Here is a 20,758-nt window from a genome sequence, read left to right as displayed (position 1 = left end):
CTACAAAATACCTAACAATTTTTAAGCAGATGATGTGACCTGCTTGTCACAGCAATTAAAACAGTTTCACTGTTGCCTTGCACTCCCCTAATCTGCCTGTATCTCTGTTGTCTTTCATCTTATACTTAGATCATAAGCTCCTTGGGGCAGGGACTGCCTTTTTGTTATGTGTGTGTACAGCACCTAGCGTAACGGAGCCCTGAGCGGGGCCTACAAGTGTTACCATGATGAGACATCGGCTCCACATTCAATGTGTAGGACCCATTGCTAGTAAGCAGCGGGCTCTGAACGCTGGAAGGATGACTGTGGTTTTGCAGCCTGCTCTGAAGTGGTTACCTATCTAGTGTTAGGGCTCACCGTGGCAATGTCTTAATCCTACCTCTGCGTGGGGACGATGGACTAGATACCATCTTGAGATCTCTTCCAGTCATACAATTCTATATTAATTAACAACAACCTAATAGTTCTTCTCCATCTCACCCTTCTAATGCTAAACAGTCGAACCCATTCCGGGATATCCCTAAAGAATTCAGCTGGAAGTTTCTATAAGCCAAACCTACAGACAAAGACCACTTGGAAAGCTCCCCATAGCTTCAGCAAGACCTGATTTTGCGGCTTCTGTTAAACTGATTTGCTGCAGTGCAACAGAACGCACAATGTGACAGGGAGATTTGCACACTAGCTCCGATGCATGTTTAGAGCTAAACAGTAGCTGGCTTTACTTCCTGAAGTACCATCAGAATGACTATCTTAGAGCTGTGTAGGGAAGAGGATGCAGCAAGGGTGGAAGGATAGATTGCCACAACAGTGAACCAAGAAGGAGCAATGTGAGAAACGGGGGAGTAAATAGTGAACAGTGAATTGACATCAAGTCTGTTGGCTAGCTGGTCAGGTCAGCGATGGCCAGAAGCCATCCCCATCCAACAGCTGATCAGCGACCAATAGAAAAGGCCATTCTTTTGGTGGTCTTGATTCAATTCAGTTCCTGATCCACTGTCATGCCCCTTGGTATTTCGAAACCATGGGTTTAACTTCAGGGCAGACAGTTCAATAATGGTGAAGTTAACCCAGTGCCAACTGTGGATCTAACTCCTTAGACACACCAGCTAACTGCTCTGCTTATTAACTCCCTAAGCTTTAGCCAGCCTCAATGTAGACTTTAAACAGACCCCTTCAAAAAGCCCGGCCCTCTTGACACCATGTAAGTGGACCCCTGGGAGGTTAGGCCCTTTTACCAGTGGGCCAATTTTGGTGATGAATCCTTATGTGCCACCTGGGGCACATTGTGCGTACGCTAAGAAGACCATAATGTCAAAGAAAATCCAACTTTCTCTGTTCCAAAAGGACCAAGCACACACCACAAGTCGGTCCTCCTCAGATCTCTCTCTTTTACCCAATAAGGCAATGCTCAGTCCGATCCTGTATTAAATGTACGTAAGCTTTATTAACTAAATGAAAATGAAACAAGAGATATTTGCACAATGCTAAGAATACTAAAGACACAGACAGACAAAGACATAATTGTAGGTTATTATCTTGTACAACTTTTGTTCAACATAGTCTTACAGGTTCAGCTTCTGAGGCTTATCCCAGCTGTGGCAGCTAGGGGGTCCTTTACCAGGTAGACAAAATCCTTGCCTCAGGTGTGAATCTGTTAAAAAGAACCCTGTTTCCTTCCACCCTACAACTTTTATCTGAAAACGCTGCCATGTAACTGTTCTGACACCAAGGCTCACAGATGCAAAAGGGGGCGTGATCCATGAGGTAATTCTTCGGTGAAGTCATCACGTGTGACCCATCCCTGGGTGGGAGTTTCCTTTTCTCCCTTGTCCAACAAACTGGTTTTTTTCCTGCTGTATTGAGAAGTTTCCTCTGGACATGTGCTTTTTAATGGGCATTATCTGACCATTTTTTCCGCTGAGGTGTGTAGCCCTTTTTATGATTAATCAATCATGGTGGATAGGTTCATCAGTGGCTATTAACCAAGATGGTCAGGGATGCAATCCTGTGCTCTGGGTGTCCCTAAAACTCTAACTGCCAGAAGCTGGGAGTGGGATCACTTAATAATTGCCCTATTCTGTTCATTCCCTCTGAAGCATCTGGCATTGGCTACTGTCGGCTGACAGCATACTGCACTAGATGGACCATTGGTTTGGCCCAGTATCTCCATGCTTTTGTGTCTTATCATCATGGGATCGGAGCCAGGCAAGTGAGAGTTATGTAATACTAATGTAGAGATATTACTTTTAACAGGAGAAATGCAGAGATCAGCACATGAGCATTACAGGCATCCATTTACCAACATTTAGGAAAGTCCAAACACTACATATTTTAATTTTATTACTTAATATTAATTTTAATAGAATATTAATAACTTTCTACCAGCATGAAGCCTGCCAGACTCTTCTTTGATACGTAGATCTAGAATTTACCTAAGTCCCCAGCACCACATCCACATCATAGGTACGATCACTGTGACTAATGTATCTATTTTACTGATGTGACACCCCCCCCCCCAACACTGTTACAAACGTTAGTATTGTAGGACTAGAAGGGACCTCCATAGGTCATCTAGTCCAGTCTCCTGCATTCATGGCAGTAACTAAGTATTATCTAGATCAGGAGTGGGCAAACTACGGCTCCATGTCCAGGTCATCAGACCTTTTAATCTGACCCTCGAGCTCCAGCGGGGGAGAAGGGATGGGGCTTTCCATGCTCCGCGCATGCCGTAGCTCTGCACTACTCCTGGAAGCAGCAGCATGTCCCCGCTCCAGCTCCTATGCACCGGGGCAGCCATGGGGCTCTGCACACTGCCCCCATCCCAAGCGCCAGCTCTGCAGCTCCCATTGGCCAGGAACCATGGCCAATGGGAGCTGCAGGGGCGGCACCTGCAGATGGGGCAGCACGCAGAGTCGCCTGACCACGCCTCTGCATAGAAGCTGGGGGGGGGGGACATTCCACCAGTTCCTAATGTCTAACCTAAAGCTCCCTTGCTGCAATTTAAACCCATTGCTTCCTGTCCTATCCTCAGTGGGTAAGGAGAACTATTTATCACCCTCCTCTTTATAACAAATTCTTACATACTTGAAGACTGTTATGTCAGTCTGTCCCCCTCAGTCTTCTCTTCAGACTGAACAAACCAAATTTTTCAATATTTCCTCATAGCTCATGTTTTTCATACCTTTAATCATTTTTGTTGCTCTTCTCTGGACTTTCTCCTATTTGTCCACTTTTTTCCCCCAAGTGTGGTGTCCAGAACTGGACACAATACCCAATCGAGCCCTTATTAGTGGTGAGTAGAGTAGAAGAATTACTTCTGGTGTCTTGCTTACAACACTCCTGCTAATGCATCCCATCAGTATGGATGGGCACTATATTTGCCCTTTTCCAGTCCTCTGGGATCTCTCCTGTCTTCCTCGAGATCTCAAAGAGCATTGCTAATGGCTGAGAGATCTCTTCAGCCAGTTCCTTAAATATTCTAAGATGTATTTTGACCGGCCCTGTCAACTTGAAGACATCTAACTTGTCCAAGTCTTAATTTGTTATTTACCTATTTTAGCCTCAGCTTCTACCCCATTTAAACTGATGTTCCATATGTTAGTCATCCGATCACTGCTAAGCTTTTTGATGAAAGCAAACAAAAAAGGCATTTAACATTTCCGCCATTGCTGCATTTTCTGTTATTGGCTTTCCCTCCTCAGAGAGCAGTGGTCTTCCTCATGCTTCTAATGCATTTGTAAAATGTTGTCTCATTACCCTTTATGTTCCTAGCTAGCTTAATCTTGTTTTTTGCCTTGACCCTTCTACTTTTGCTCCTACATTCATGGCTTTATCCTCACAGATCTCCTGTGGAGCAGGGAAGCATTGTACAGATGAAGCACAAAAGGACTTGGCCAACATTCTCTAGTAAATCTGGACATAGAACCTAGATCTCCAGAGTTCCAGTCGTATGCCTTAAGTACAAGATCACCCTTTCCCCCACTGTTAGCAGAGTCATGGGAGAGGCCAAGGAGAGACTGAGCCACAGAGACTATTATCCTCTCATTTCGAGAGTTAGGCCCTCTAGGTCATGGAACATATGTGGTGCTTTGGAGGAGATGGGGAAATCTGGTAAAATCCACTGGTCAGGGATTGTTATGCGTCCCTCTCTGCATGGGATTCGCAGAGGAGTCTGTGATAGTCACACAGTAGGGCTCCTTAGCTTCAAGCTGTAAAGACTCATCCTTCTTGCTCTTGATGTCCCTGGTGTGAGCCAGCGTGGCGGTCATCACACTCGCATTGATTCACTCTCTGCTGTTACAGGTCTCTGGCTGATTCGAGGACTTCATTCACTTACTCCTAGCACCTTTCAGCAGCGTTCAATTCCCTGGGGAGAAAGGCAACTATCAGTAATTAAATACATGGAATTCAACTGAAAATTAAAAGTATGAAAGAAAAAGTCTTTCCTGTGTGGATTCTTGGATATTTGAAGCTGCCTTTTTATTAACATATGCAGGCTGATTTTGTGCTTAATGTCAGGACAGGAACTGAGGGTCTGGACTTTGTCTTTTCCATAGACTTCTTGGCTAATCCTGGGCTAGTCACTTGAATTCACTGGTAGTTGGACTGGACTCTAAAATCCCCTGGGCTCCAGTTTCCTCATCCTCAAAATGGGGATAATACTACTTCCATACCTCAGTGGGTTCTTGCAACCCAACCCATTAACATCTGGAAATCACTGAGATGTATGCTGGAAAATGCTATCATTTTAGATATGATATGGTTATTTGCAGTATGTTATTCAACCACTGGGTACGTTATTCAGCCTGTCTGTGGTGTGTAGAGTTGCAGAAAGGGTGAGACTCCTGGTAAATGAGAGACAAACAAAGCTGGAGCCTAAGCGGAGTGGAAGCCCGATTGCTTGGGTCTGTAGTTGTAGCTGTTCTCTTTGATCACAGAATATCAGGGTTAGAAGGGACCTCTGGAGGCCATCTAGTCCAACCCCCTGCTCAAAGCAGGACCAATCCCCAACTAAATCATCCCAGCCAGGGCTTTGTCAAGCCTGACCTTAAAAACCTCTAAGGAAGGAGATTCCACCACCTCCCTAGGTAACGCATTCCAGTGCTTCACCACCCTCCCAGTGAAAAAGTCTTTCCTAATATCCAACATAAACCTCCCCCACTGAAACTTGAGGCCATTACTCCTTGTTCTGTCAGAGATAAGTGCCTCCTGTTTAAGAGCATCTTTGATTCCATATATCATAGACTCACAGGACTGGAAGGGACCTCGAGAGGTCATCTAATCCAGCCCCCTGCACTCATGGTGCACTAAGTATTATCTAGACCATTCCTGACAGGTGTTTGTCTAACCTATCAGGACAGCACAGGGTGAAACAGCCTTTGCTAGTGTTTTCATTTTGGTGGCTTCTCTAAGTTTAAAATAAAAAGAGTTGGTTGAAAAAAAGATAAGTATATTTCATGAAAACATTGAAAGAAATGAAAGTCTTTCATTTTATTCCTCATTTTTCCAATGGAAAAAAATCTCAAAATAATTAAAACAAGAAATCAGTTCAGTGTGTGTCGGGGGGGGGGGGAGGTGGTGAGTGGTTCTCTGATTAACTTTTTTAAAATCTGGTAGAAAAAAAGTCTTCATTTTGAAAAGTGAAAAAGTTTCATCCAAAATATGATTTTTCCTCACACAAAAACCTTTGTTTTGCTTGGAAAGGCAATTTTCCATCCAGAAAAAGGTTGCAATAGAAAGTTTGACCTTCTAAAAGTCAAGTCTATTCATCCAAAAAAGTTACATAATTTACATAATACTCCTGTGCTTTTGTCCCAGATAAAATGATTGATTAAATCACCTCCAGTTAACTTGATTTACAGATTAAAAGAGTCAGCTGAGTAATGAATATCTTTCGTTCTCGTCCTGCATGAGGTTCTTCTGCATTATTCATCCTATGAAAAGGAAGCACTTTGACAAAATTGCTGACTTGTATAATCCAGTGCTCTCTGATGCAGCACCAGAGCATGAACTGCTTATTTTCTTTACATATATGTAGAGTTTATACAATATTTTCACTAGAAAACATGTATTTTGTCATTCCAACCACAGCAAGAGACAAATAAATAGGTCTCTACTGCCTCCTAGTGCTGAGGTGGATAAAAGCTGTAGGATAAAGATGGCTGACTGGTGAAGAGCGTCTTTACTCATGAACACAGGTTTCAGAGTAACAGCCGTGTTAGTCTGTTTTCGCAAGTACTCCTTTTCTTTTTACTCATGAAGTAAATATGAGGTAAATGGTTCCCACTGGAAAAGATAGTGGTTAAAATGATCAAAAGCACCTAGGCACATTTGAAAATGTGCCTAAGTCAGTTCATATAACAGCTCAATATTAATTGTAGATATGATTCCTCTACTAAAGTCAAGGACCTGGAGATCTCGCACACTCTAAGAACAATTACTCAGCATGGAGGTTTTATTTAACATTCTCTCTCTAGTATCTGTGCTAGCCCATTACCTTGCTGTCATGGGGCAAGTGCACCCCATCCACTGTTGGGATGGGGGGGTAATCACTTCCCCGCAACCACATCTTTACAATCACCCATTGTCTTGGGGTAGTGTGGCCTAGTGGTAAAAGTCAATATGGCCACTCTCTCAAGGCTGTGTGGTCCAATGGCCAGAGTCAGGGTGACAGCCCCTTCCCACAGGGCTGTTGGGCCTATGACCTGAGTCAGTATGGCTACCTGTTTCAGCTGGGTGTATAGCCTAGTGGTCTGAGTCATCGTGCAGGGGGGGCAGGTTTGTATAATTTTTGGTGGTGCCCAGAACAGGTCCAAGTCCCACCTCCCCAACACCTGCCTTGTAAACCAATATATATTTAAAATAATTTAAAAAAAGAGTGAGGGCTGTGGGGTGGGGCTGGTGATGAGGGGTTCAGGGTGTGGGAGGGGCTCAGGAAAAGGGTTGGGGTGCGAGGGCTGTGGATGAGGGGTTTTGGGTGTGGGAAGGGGCTCAGGGCTAGGGCAGAGGGTTGGGGAGCAGGGGTGCAAGCTCTGGGGTGGGGCAGGGCTGGGGATGAGGAGTTTGGGGTGCAGGCAGACTGCCCTGGGACTGGGGCCAGAGAGAAGAACTCCCCCCAGCCCTCTCCCCGCTGACAGCGCACTCACCTCACACCGCTGTCACTGCACGTGCTCCTAGGGCCCCTCTCAGGTCCAGGAAGCCCCCTCGCCTCCCCTGGTGGGTGCCAGGGAGGGGGCCACCATCACATGTGCACCTCCTCCCCTGCTGCTGCCCCTCATTGTAGCCTCACTGGGGGCGGGGCTGCCCCTTGCCCAGCATGGGGGCAGGAGCAGTGACTGTAGGCAGGGGGGCCCCCCTGTGCTGGTGGAGGGTCCCACCAGAAGAGGGAAGGGGCCAAGGCAGAAGGGCAGAGTCGGGGCAGTCTGTCCTGGCACTAAGACCCTGGGGCAGCAGTTGATGCCAGGAGCCAGTAGAGCAGAGGCAGCAAGTGGGGGCCAGGAGACACTTGGGGGAGGTGCATGGGGGCCACAGGCAGGGTCAGGGGAGAGACCCAGCCCCAAACATTGGCAGAGCCAGGCCCCCAGGCCGTGAATATTGCTGGAGCCCGGGCACTACGAGCCCATACATCTCACCGCCCAGCTCAGCAAGGCGGTACGGCCAAGCAGCAAGAGTCAGTAGGGCTGCCCTCCTGGCCCGAGTCAGTGTAACTGCCCCTTCCATAAGGCTGAGTGGCCTGCCAGGAGAGTGGGCGGCCACCCCAGAGTGGATGTTGGCCGGTTAGGGGGACCTGGACCCTCCCTGCTCCACTGGGTTCCAGCTCAGGGGCCTGTCAGCAGCCAGTATGCCCACCACTGGGGCAGCAGGGAACCCGCCCAAAGTACACTGACCCCACTCGGCACAATAACTAGTTCACCTGAGCTACTTCTACCCTGTCCCTGGTGCAGCAGGTCCCAGCGTCTCTGGGCTCCTCAGTCTGTGCAGCTCCCAGCAACTCCGTCACTCCTTGGGCATCCCCTGGAGTCTCAGCCTCTTTGGCTTCCACCATCCAGGGCACCCGCGGTTCCTGGGCTGGAGCTCACAGCAAGCATCCCACCTCTTCAGCAGGCAGCCCTAAATGAGCCAGGCTGCTCCCTTTTATACCTACTCTCTAGTCTGAGCATGCCCAGCGGGGCTGAGGGGGCGTGGCCTCCTCGGCCCAGAGAGTAGAGTTAACCCTCGCAGTGCCAGTGCAGGGCAAGTGAACCCTGTCACACTTCCTCAGAAAGCTTTTTCTAACGTACAAAACAAAAGGAATCAATATATCCAGGGGATATGAAAACACTGGCTTGAAAAGTAATGGCCTCCTGGCCCATGAATGGGGCTCCAAGACACTATGGTAATATCAATAAATTATCAGTCATCATCATTTCAACGCACTGGATTGGGACTTGGGAAAAATGCATTCAGTTCCTGGCTCTGCCCCAGACTTACTCTATGACTTAGGCAGATCTCTCCCTCTCAGTTCCCCATCTGTAAAATGAGGATATCAATTCTTTTCGTTTGTCTTGTCTTTTTAGCTTGCAAGCTCTTCCTAGCCTGGATTGTCTCTCACTAAGGGTATGCCTGTAGCGCTGCTGGAGGTGTGAAGGGCACCTCATGTAGGCCTATCTTACTAAAAATAGAAGTGAGGACACCACGGTGCGGGCTTCAGTGCTGGCTGGATAAGCCCTTCTGACGTACTCACTTGCGCAGCTGGGTGAAACCCATGCAGCAGCCCCATACTTACTTCATGAGTAAAGACAGACCCTTCACCAGCCTCATCAAGTCTATTCTTAGCAAGCTAGGTAGAGTATAGTTAGCACAGGTACATTTACATCAGCAGCACCTTCTACAATGGGGCCCTGATCCTGGTTAGGGCCCTGTAGGCCTATATTTATATATATATATATATATATACATACAACATTTCCCTCTCTCACACTATTGCTTTTTTACACTGTCAGCCCGCCACATTTCATTACCAGTTGTGAAGAGCAATATTTTTCATCCTAGGATTTGCACACGTTGAAAAGAAAACAGTCACAACCCAAAGGAAAAGAAAAACAACCCCCCACCTTTCTCTAGCTCGGTGTTTATTAGCCAAGTGTTTCTCCGCCATTTGTTTTTATGGCGATGTGAAAATGATGCATTTCAGAAGGGTGTGCTTCCCTCCCTTTCCCATACCTGGAGTCTTTTGCAAATGGCTCTCCAAAATAATAACCCGTGGGCATCTGCTGTAACAAAGCACAAAGGACGTGTTCCAAACCTGGCCAACAGTGAGGGAAGCCAAAACCAACTCAAAATGAGATTTTCTCACTCTGTGAATTCGCTATACTTGGAACTGGCAAATAATAAATGGAATAGCATGTGGAAAAAAGTGCAAGCCTGAGGACATAGAAATAATGGCTGGAGTTGGGTGGGGCCGTCGTATTTTCACTGTTTAGCTTTCAATGGGCTGCAGTTCACAGACCAACGCACCTTGCTTTCTGTTGTCCCTATGGCACATCTACACTACTGCCATTACAATGGCACAGCTATGGTGCCGCAGCTGTCGCACCATAGTGTAGATGGGGATTTTCCATTGATGTGGTTAATCCACCTCTCCAAGAGGTGATAGCTAGCAGGGCTGCCCAGAGGATTCAGAGGGCCTGGGATCTTCGGCGGCGGGGGTCCTTCTGATCCGGGTCTTCGGGGCACTTCGCCGAAGACATGGAGCAGAAGGACCCCCGCCACCGAAGACCGGAGTGGAAGAAGTGGTGGCGGGTCTTCGGTGGCAGGTCCTTCACTCCGGGTGTGTTTGGCGGCACTGAAGGACCCGCCGCCGAAGTGCCGCCAAAGACCCGGAGTGGAAGAAGTGGTGGCGGGTCTTCGGTGGCGGGTCCTTCACTCCGGGTCTGTTTGGCGGCACTGAAGGACCCGCCTCCGAAGTGCCGCCGAAAATTCTCCTGGGGACCCCTGAAAACTCTCGTGGGGGCCCCTGTGGGGCCTAGGGCCAATTGCCCCACTTGCCCCCCCGCCTCTGGGAGGCCCTGGTAGCTAGGTCGACGAAAGAATTCTTCCATCAACATGGCTGTATCTACACCGAGGGTGAGGTCGACCTGAATACGGCTCTCAGGGCACAAGATTTTTCACAGCCCTGAGCGCCGTTGCTAGTTCACGCTAATTTTTAAGTGTAGATCAGGTCTGAGTAGTGCTTGCTCTACCATGGATGTCAGGAGGGTGGTCTTGTAGCTAACACATTGGACTGAGGCTGGTCTACACCTAAAACGTATGTCAACCTTGCTACATCGCTCAGGACTGTGAAAAATTTTGCACCGTGAGCACTGTAGTTAGGCCGGCCGAACCCGCACTGTAGACACAACTGACCAATGGAAGGGTTCTTTTGTTGACCTAGCTACGGCCCCTTGGAGAGGCGGATTACCTACATTGACAGGAAAACCGCTTCCGGCGACGTAGGGAGTGTCTGCGTTACAGCCCCGCAGCTGTGCCACTGTAACATAGCTACACCCTGAGACTCACAAGGTCTAGCTTCAGCTGCTGCGTGACCTGTGTCCCTTCAGCCCACGTGGAAGTGCGGCAGTTAAATACCTTTGAGAATCAGGGCCTTCATCGCTCTGTGCCTCTGTTCCCCATGTGTAAAATGATGATAATGCTCCCTTTGCCTGTCTTGTCTATTTAGATTATAACTCTTCACAACGTGGTCTGCCAGTTACCACGGGTCTGTACAGCGCCGAGCACAATGGAACCCTGATTTCAGTCTGGGCCCCTAAGCTCTACTGTAATACAAATAATGATTCCAGTTGACAGGTGCTCATCAGTCGATGCAAAATGAACCCGGTTTCCTTCATCTAGTTTCTTTCCACCTCACACAGTGCCCCCAGTGACACCTGGGCAAAGACAATTCAGACTCAGCGGGTTACACGGGACAGTCACAGGTGGAATTGGAAGACACTTGAGGTTGCATAGGGAAGCTGGGGGGCTATATCAGAATGCAGAATCTCTGCTACTGGGGATGACGTACCAAATGGAAAGAGAGCAGCTGGCTTGTCAGAGCCCGGGGCTGATTTGTGAGGCTGGCAGTTAGGAAATAACCTCCTTTTGCTTGCTACCTGAGCACATACCAGATGCAAACCAATCAGACACAATCATGGTGCCATTTCTGCAGAGTGAGGGTTGACTCCAGTGGGGACCAGATTTCACTCTCAGTGTCCCAAGCTGAGCCACACTTTAATGAGCACCTTGGTACTGTGCAGCAGTGACATATTTGTAGCGGTGGGTATAGGGGAGCTGGTAAAAATAAAGTTATCGGCCTATTTATTTCCCTCTAGAATATCTACTCTCTGGTCCTAAGCATTCAATAATTTCTCAGCAAAGGGATGGATTTGCCAGAAGCTGGGACTGGATGACAGGGGATGGATCACTCAACAATTACCCTGTTCTGTTCATTCCCTCTAAAGCATCGGGTATTGACCCCTGTCAGAAGACCGGACAATGGGCTAGATCAACCATTGGTTTGAACCAGTGTGGCCATTTTAATGATCATTGCTGTTATATGTTACAATAGTGCTTAGAGGCCCCGACTGACATCAGAATTCCATTATTATTCTTTATTTGTCTTACCATAGCACCTTGGAACCCTAGTCCCAGACCAGGACCCCATTGCGCTAGGTGCTGTACAAACACTAGGTGGAAGGCAAGCGCCCAGGGAGAAAGTCTCTGCCTCAAAGAGCATATCAGCACTTGCAGCGGAAGCACAGAGGGGAAACAGACACGGAGAGATTCAACGAGACACAAGAAAAGCCTGTGGTAAACGCAGGAGTTGAAGTCTCCTGTGGGTAAGTCTTGACTGCAGCATTAGCCCAGGGTTTTACCCCAACCCTCCTCCTGTCCACACACGCAAGCCACTCAGCTGCATACGGTGGTGTTTTTAACCCGGGCTAGCTGGCACATGGGTTACAGCCCAGGCTAGCTCTCCCGCTTTGGCAGTGAGAACACAGGCTAAATCATTCAAGTGCTGATAAGTCTTCCAAAGCCTTCCCACCGATATGCCCTGAAAGATGGATGAGTTCTCCCGCAGCTCAGTGGGAAAGACTCACAGAGCAGCGCAACACAAAGAACCATGGGATGTGCCCCCAACGGTCCTAGCGACACACACAGGGGAGCGCAGCAGCAGTGAGAACCCGGGAACTTGGATCGGGCTATGCAGTGTGGCTGCGCCCACTCGAGCTGGGCTAACGTGTGTTTAATTGCCTGAGCTGACTCTTCAGGGAAAGCGTACCCCGATGCGATAGTAAGCCAGTGCTCCACTCCCACACCCATCGCTGTCCACTTGTGCTATGCTATCTTTTCTGGGCTCTGCATTAGCACCTGCTAAATATAGTCCAATGTGCAATTTACCTCAGTATGCAGCTCAGCGACCTTTGGGTCCCTTGCACGGGTGCTGGGAGCACTGCCGCACCCCCGGCTTGAAGTGGTTTCCGTCATACGCAGGGTTTACAGTTTGGTTTCAGAGTAGCAGCCGTGTTAGTCTGTATCTGCAAAAAGAACAGGAGTACTTGTGGCACCTTAGAGACTAACAAATTTATTTGAGCATAAGCTTTCGTGAGCTACAGCATCCGATGAAGTGAGCTGTAGCTCACAAAAGCTTACGCTCAAATAAATTTGTTAGTCTCTAAGGTGCCACAAGTCCTCCTTTTCAGTTTGGTTCAATGGCTCTCACCCCCCCCCCCCCCACTACACAAATTGCTCCAGGACCCTTGGTCCCTTGCTGTCCTCACTCCAGGAATTTCACTGCTGGGTATGGGTGATTTAGTGACTCCTGTGAAGCTCAGGATACACTGGGCCTAAGCCAGTACTTTCACTGTGGGAACTGCAGGTACTCCACACCTCTTAGCATTTAGCTCTGTCTCTAAGGGTGACTGCAGCTCTAAGAATTCAGATCAGTACAGTCAGGGCTCTGACAGGGCGAACACTGTCAGTAGCCAGTGGCGCTAATACTTAGCAGACTCCTGCTTGCCTCTTTCACACCCTAGTTGTGGAACATTGCAACTGCCTGGCTTGCTGGTTCTTTAGTTTAAGCAACTACAATCCTGCACGGGCTCTGGCAAGCCATCCACTCACAGAGGCAGGCATGATTTAGGAGGTGGCAGCCCCCCAAAAATCAGGCCGAGTGCTCTTTTTATGATGTGATAATCGGGCGAGCCACTCTGCGGTGTATTTGGACCAGGAGCAGCATGGTGTGAGCCCAGGGTAACGACTTCCCGGCAGCCCCACATTAAAGTGTGAAATGAGGAGGGCGATTACCTTGGTTTAGTGTTTATGGACTGCGGGTCTCGATTGCGCCGGTGTATATTGGGAATAATCCGGCTGATGTCAATGGAGGAGCACTGGGTAGAGCAGATAGTGGAAGGTCAGGCATTGCAATCAAGGTGTGACTCAGGCCAGGTCCACACTACAGACCTGCGTCAGTACAAAGATCTCGCTCAGGGGTGTGAAAAAGCCACACTCCTAAGGGACGTAGTTCTACTGACCTTAACTGCCCCGTGTAGACAGCGCTATCGATAGGAGAACTTCTCCTGTGAACACAGCTACTGCCTCTCAGGGAGGTGGATTAACGATGCCGACAGGGGAGGTCTCTCCCATTGGCGTAGGAGCATCTTCACTTAAGCACTGCAGTGGCTTATTTCAAGTGTAGACCTGCCCTGCAGCATTTGTAGACATACCCACGCTGGCTTTGGTATAGCTAGCTCGTATAACAATAGCAGTGAAACCACAAGACAGGCCTGCGCAAAACTCTGGGTATGGACTCAAGAATATGTCCACACTGCAGTTAAAACCCTGTAGCTGGCCTGGGCCAGCTGACTTGGGCTGCAGGGCTGTTTAACTGCAGTGTAGACGTTTGGGGTTGGGCTGGTGCCCGGGTTCTACAACCCTGCAAGGTGGGAGGGTCCCAGAGCTCACGCTGCAGCCTGAGCCCAAACGTCTACATCACAATTAAACGTCCACACCACAGTCAGATTGGATGGGAAGGTGTCACCAAAGAGTGCATGCTGGCATGTGATTATAATGAGCCTCTTGTCTGAAGAGAATGAGTAGGGCTGGTCAAAAAAATTTCTGATCAGAAAGTTTCCCATTGGAAAATGTGGTTTCATCAAAATTGAAAATTTCCTTTGGAAAAGGTCAGTTTTTACAAGAGTTTTTGATTTTCTGTTGGGAAAATTGAAAGGAAAGTTTTGGCTTAAAGTGGCATGGTAATCTTTGAAGTTTAAATCTTGATTTGAAGTGAAATTTTTCATTCTGAATTGACATTTTCAAACAACAAACTTTGTTTTGATGTGTTGAAGGGTTTCGTCTTGACTGAAAATGTTGACACTTTTCATGTAAGAGAGACAAGCTGGGTGAGGTAATATCTTTTATTTGGCCCACTTCTGGGTGTGAGATGGAGAAGGTTTCTTAAGGACTCCGTGTAAGCTCAAAAGCATGTGTGTCTCTCACCAACAGAGGTCAGTCCAGTAAAAGATATTACCTCCCACACCTTGTCTCTCTATTTTTCATTTTGACATTTCTAAATTGAATTTTTCATTCTGTGAACATTTTTAATATTTTAATTTTTTCTTCTGATTCTGTATGAAAACAAATGTTAAAATGTGGCAATTTCCAGGTAGTTGGAAATTCCATTTTCTGAAGAGCTCTAGTAGTCGGTATACAAAAGGATTCATACCTTCTCCTGTAACCAAACATTGATTGATATTTGATCAACAAGAATTCTCAGTCCACACCGATATCTGTGTGCCTTTGGAAAGAGCTACTCCATTCTCTTCCAGTTTAAACAAAACCCCAAGGAACCTCTATCCTTGAAATAACATAAGTAAAAAGCAGACTTGCTCAAAAGCCCATTGAAGTCAATTGAAAGATTCCCATTGACTTCAGTTGACTTTGGATCAAGACCTAAATCCTTTGTGCTAAGGTCTAGATCAGAGGTTCTCAAACTGGAGATCGGGACCCCTCAGGGGGTTATGAGGTTATTACGCAGTGGGTCACAACCTGTCAGCCTCCACCCCAAACCCCGCTTTGCATTCAGAATTTATAATGTGGTTAAATATATTTTAAAAGTGTTTTTAATTTATAAGGGGGTTCTCACTCAGAGGCTTGCTATGTGAAAGGGGTCACCAGTACAAAAGTTTGAGAACCACTGATCTAGATCGTCAAAAAAGAAATAAATGAGAGTTAGATGCCTAAATACTTCTAAGGATCTGGGTCTAACCCTCTTTTGCCTGATAAAGGATTGCCTTTAAAAAGGTAATAGGAGCAAATTTGGAGTCTATTCTTGTTCCCATTGAAGTCAATAGGACTTTTGCTCTTGGGTTTACTGGGAGCAAAATTTGGGTCCTCCTCCTCCTCCCCCCGCCCCAATCACATCACTGAGCACAGCACCTGGTCTATTTCCAGACAGCAAAAAAAGCCAATCCAACATACAGGATCCATTTCAGAAAAGGCCCTAGACCAAAACCATCCCAGGCATGTAACTCCATTAATCTCAAACTCCATGTTCCATATATTGGCCTAATAAAGAATGACACACAATTTGGAGGAACAACTTGGGAGGGCCCATTTTAGGGCCCATTTGATTATAAACACCTATTAATATTTTTACTCATTTTTCTTCTATTGATATTTCTTCTTTGGTTTTTCTTCTGTGACCCTCAATGTGTGACAGGAAAAGTAATAGATTGTGGAGCATAAATGCAGAAGTTGTGAAGAGTTCCATGCACATGACAGCAGAGAGGAAGCTATTTGTGGTGCACAATAAGTTTTATTGATCCTACACATCTGCTCCATCTTCTTAAGCAGTATCTACTGACATCTTATCTAACAGTTATCTATTAGCTAACTGTTTCCATAAATATAGACATCACATTGTGACAGAAGCCAGCCAGAAGAATGAGGGCCTGATGCAAAACCCAGTGAAAAGAATTCCATTGGCTTCTCTGAGCTTTGGGTCAAGAGCATAGTGGGTCTGAAATGTGCTTTGGGCTGTGACAATTTTGAGTGTTAATCTGCCCTACGTGGTCAGGTTAGGATCCTTCCTGTGTGTGTTGCCTTTGGCACCAGGCTCTTGGCTGTCTTTACTGCCGATTCTGCCTTCCCATTGCTTTGTGAGTATGCCAGGGAAGACATCTTGTGCTCATATTCCCATTAGGTACTGAATCATTTGAATTCTACTGCAGTGTGCTATGGTCCCTTGTCTGAGCATAGACCATCAGGTATGCCAGACTTCGGAAAATGTGCCTTCCGTCCCCTGATTACAGTTCTTGCCTGAGTCCTCCTGATAGTCCACCACCCAGAAATTGGAGTAGTCATCTACTGTGACCATGTAGTTCCTGTCATCAGAACTGAACAGATCTGTTCTGACCTTTTCCCAGGATAGGGCTGGGATTTCATGAGGTTGTGGAGTCTCCTGATCACTATGGTCTTTGCACACCTTGCACTGTTTCCTGTATTATCTCAATTGGACATTCATTCCTGGCCAGTAGATACACATCCTGGCTCATCTCAGCCTTACCTCTATCCCCAGGTTTCAGGCACATGTCCGCCTTATTATGTCATCTCTTAAATCTGCTGAGATTACTGCTCCATCTCCTTTAAACACAGTCCCGTCTGGTGCACACAACTCATCCTCCCCTGGTGGTAAGGGGGTCCTCCTACAGCATAATTTTCTTGCACTTTGGCCAACCCTGGAGTAGGAATCTTTTTATTTCCCACAGCACCCTCTCCTGTTTGATGCAGAAGCAAAGGTACTGTAGCATGTCCAACAGGGCCAGCTGTGTCGTACTCCAGAAGATGCGACCTGCTCAGTATATCTGCCACCGGTAGTGACTATCCTGGACAGTACCTCATCCTCATCTGCTAGCACTGGAATCTCAGTAACATGCATTGTAGTCACTTGGGTGCATTCAGCAGTGGCTTCATGAGGCTTTCTAATGGCTTGTGATCAGACTGCATGGCCATGATATGCCCAAGGAGAACGATGGAATTGTTCCATTCCGAAGAGCACATCCCTTTTCTGTGTCTGTCAGGGCTCTATCAGTCAATGCTATGAGTGACTGGCTTTGCATCACAGCTGGTCCTCTGCCTCACATCTTCGCTCTAGGTATTCTGCAGGGCTGTTGTGCTTTAGGACTGGTGCCTCACTTTCTTCCCTCTTTCAAATGCCTGTCCTTGGGTCTCTGACCATTCTCCTGCTGCATCATGGTGTTTTAACTCTCTCAAGGGGTCACAGGCTTCTGATAGGTGTACTTGGAATCTGGGAAGATATTTGGCCATCCTATAAAACCACTGGAATCCCTACACATCTTGTGGTTTGGGTATTTCCTTAATGGCTCTCAGTTTCTCAGATCTGGCTGGAGTCCTTCAGAAATCAACAGATATCGAGTGTAGGGGACCTCAATTCTCCTCAACTTCAGCTTGTCTGCACTGAGCTTAATATGCTGCTCCCGGCACCTGTTTGGTAGTAGTCACAACTTGGTATCATAGTCCTGGATTGCCTCTTCCTTATCTCCTTCTCCTCCAACAAGAATGTCATAAGCTACAGTCTTGATGCCTGGCAGTCCATCTAGTGCCTGCTTTACTTGGGAACACCTCTGGCGCTGGGTGGACGCACATAGGTATTGGCTGGACGGCTCATCTAGCTCAATATGCCAGAACCCATAATTCTTCCCATTGCAAACTGTGAACACGTTTGCCCTAGATAAATCGGGTAGCGCATCCTCAGTCCTCGGTAATGGGTAATGGCTTCTTTTCAATGCTCTGGTCCGTGGTTTTGGATCAGTGCAGATCTTCAGTTCACCTCACTACTACTAGGCTACTGATGCACTCTGTGCTAGTTTCAACAGGTGTAATGATGTCTCTCCTTTGAAGGCTTGTTAGTTCCTTCTTTGGTAGCGGCACGACTCCCGGGCTAATGGAACTCTGTGTTTTGGTATCTTGTGGGCTGCACGTGGGGGGGGGGGGGCTGATTTTAACTTGCCCTCTAGATGTCCATCTCCTTGAAATAGGTCCTTATATTCTGTTAGAATGCTGGACAGGTGTTCCAGTGACTGTTCTCCCTCCTCTCTCATGCTGAGAATATTGTGGAGTTTCACGGCAATCAGACCCATGGCTTGCACAGCCCTGCTGTCCAGCAGTGGCCGATACTTCTGTGTCAATTACTGTCAACTCCAGGCCATAACGTCTCTTGTTCCATGAGTTTTTTATCAACAGCCTGCAAGTGACCACTGGCATCAGAAAGGTTGTAGTGTATACCACCATCTCTTGATCACATTTACTCAGCCGAATATTACTGCTTCTCTGTGTTGCTGGGGCTGCACTGCAGCTTACACCACAATCCAGCTGGAATCAAATTGGTCATTGATAGAACAGCATAGGTGCAAATCTGGCAGCTGAATGGCTGGCAACCAGTTTCCGCACTGAGTGGACATTGAGAGTCTTTCGATCAGCTCAAGTCACACTCCAGATATTTCCCCCTTCACTGGAAGCTCTATGTCCTCAACCACTGCATGTCCGGATGTTTTTTCCTCCTTCGGGGGAACTGCAGCATTGGAACGTAAAACAATTCTGGTTTCCTGCCTTGCCCAGAGGCCGAGCATTTTCCTTCCTGGCTTTCCTGTTGCTTTGCCATCATACATACATTGGGCCATGGTGCCTCTCTTCTCAATCGGCCTGTTTCTGTCTTGTTCCTGGGTTCCTTTAGCTTGAACTGGTGCACTTGCTCTGCTCTGCTGATTGCCATTGTTTTGATCTTTTCCCTGGGCAGTTCAGCTGCCCTTGCTATTTGGAGGCGTTTCTCTGGGGCTAGCTCTGTTTCTCTCAAGAATCTCTCCTGTAAGATGCAATCATGTGTCCCCCAAACAATCCTGTGTTTAATTAGAAAATCTTTGATCTCTCTGAAATTACATGAGGGTGCCAGAGTTCTCAGCTCTGTCAGATATCCATTTCCTCTGCTGTTTTTCAGTTTTGGGTAAAAAGCAGTCTCTCTCTACAGTCTCATTTTGTCTGGGGTCAGATTACTCAAACACTTTTATCAGCACTTCCAGTGTTTTGGGCATTATTCCTGGAAACAGTGTTTCACTCACTGCTCATCCTTCTTACCCTAATGAGAATCATAGAATATCAGGGTTGGAAGGGACCTCAGGAGGTCATCTAGTCCAACCCCCTGCTCAAAGCAGGACCAATCCCCAACTAAATCATCCCAGCCAGGGCTTTGTCATGCCTGACCTTAAAAACCTCTAAGGAAGGAGATTCCACTACCTCCCTAGGTAACCCATTCCAGTGCTTCACCACCCTCCTGGTGAAAAAGTTTTTCCTAATATCCAACCTAAACTTCCCCCACTGCAACTTGAGGCCATTACTCCTTGTTCTGTCATCTACCACCACTGAGAAAAGTCTAGATCCATCCTCTTTGGAACCCCCTTTCAGGTAGTTGAAAGCCGCTCTCAAATCCCCCCTCATTCTTCTCTTCTGCAGACTAAATAATCCCACTTTACTCAATAAAGACAGTAAAGAAAAGCTTTACCTTCATATTCTCATCTTTATCTCCACAGTCAGCCCTATATACAGATTCAGTTCTTGCTTCCACTGCTTCCACACTTGTGCAAGGTTTTTTTTAAACCGGAAATCCAGGTTTCCCAAGAGCCTGAGTCCCCCCCATGTTACCTGTTTGCTCTTTTTCTAGCTGCTGCTTTGTTTTTCTGTTAATCACAGTCTTTTCCTTGCTGTGGGACTCACCGGGCTGACCCCTGCTACCTTGTTTCCATGTACAGCATGCTGGGTAATAACATGAGGGAACTCCATGTTTCCAGCATGTCTCGTTAGTAAGAGGACTTTGTACAGAGATGCTGCAACTACCTTGAGTATTCATGTGCCCACAGCCTGACTTCTGATGTCTCCTCCAAACTTTTCCCTCCTGCAACCTGTGCTCCTGTCTCCAGGTTCCATGCAGGTGGCTACAGTTGCTACCATTCCCCCCGCTTCCCCCCCAGTGGAGTTGCTCTCTGTATACCGTGTCTTTCTACAAAATCTCCCACCATGCCGCTGTAAGTAACTCACCCTCGCCTTTATAGCTATGCATCCAGTCCACTTTCGAACAACCACACTATTCTGCCTCCCTTGCTGTTCTGCCGTGAGCTGCAGTAAAGGAGGAGCAGGGTGCTGCTGAGTATCAGGGTCTGTAAGTTCTTTCAGAGTAGGTTAAATCCAGTGGCTGCTGTAAGGGAAACCCTGAAATTTGTGCAAGGCCAAAGGTGGACCATCCTGCATTAATATCCTGTTGGCAGAGTGAAGCAAATCCTTCAGATCACCGTCACTTTGTCAGTAAGAAAGGCCATTAAATCCCACGGCAGGTGCTCCAGGTGCTACTGCACCCTTGATGCTGCCGCAGCAGCTGCAGACCAGTTCCCCTGCCCTGTAGCAGCATGGGAGGGCTCTGCCCCACACCTCTCATGGGGATTCTCAATGCACAGCCTGGTTACTTTCGAAATTGTTTTGTTGTTTACATAATGCTTGTTTAACCTGTGGAACTCACTGCCACAAGGTATTGCCAAGACTAAGACTGTAGTTGAACTTTTTAAAGGATTAACTACCTATGTGGATGATAGGAGCATCTAAAATGTATAAGAGATAGACACTGTCGTGCTTCAGAGTGCAAACCAACTACTAACTGACTGGGGTTTTGAAGAAACTCTCT

General features: G+C 47.3%; 1 long non-coding RNA gene across 1 annotated transcript; it reads right to left on the bottom strand.

The window, feature by feature from the left end:
* Positions 1-4,222: 4,222 nt before the first annotated feature.
* On the bottom strand, positions 4,223-19,797 carry LOC141981820 (uncharacterized). The gene is made up of 3 exons (XR_012637930.1): positions 19,729-19,797; positions 12,415-12,551; positions 4,223-4,366 (listed from the first exon to the last, which is right to left on the bottom strand). It is a non-coding gene; the product is annotated as an uncharacterized LOC141981820 (long non-coding RNA).
* Between the last annotated feature and the right edge of the window lie 961 nt (positions 19,798-20,758).

Source organism: Natator depressus, chromosome 2 (assembly GCF_965152275.1).
Source record: "Natator depressus isolate rNatDep1 chromosome 2, rNatDep2.hap1, whole genome shotgun sequence".
NCBI lineage: Eukaryota > Metazoa > Chordata > Testudines > Cheloniidae > Natator > Natator depressus.
The sequence above is the reverse complement of the archived record's forward strand: the minus strand, read 5'-3'. Positions and strand labels throughout refer to the sequence as shown.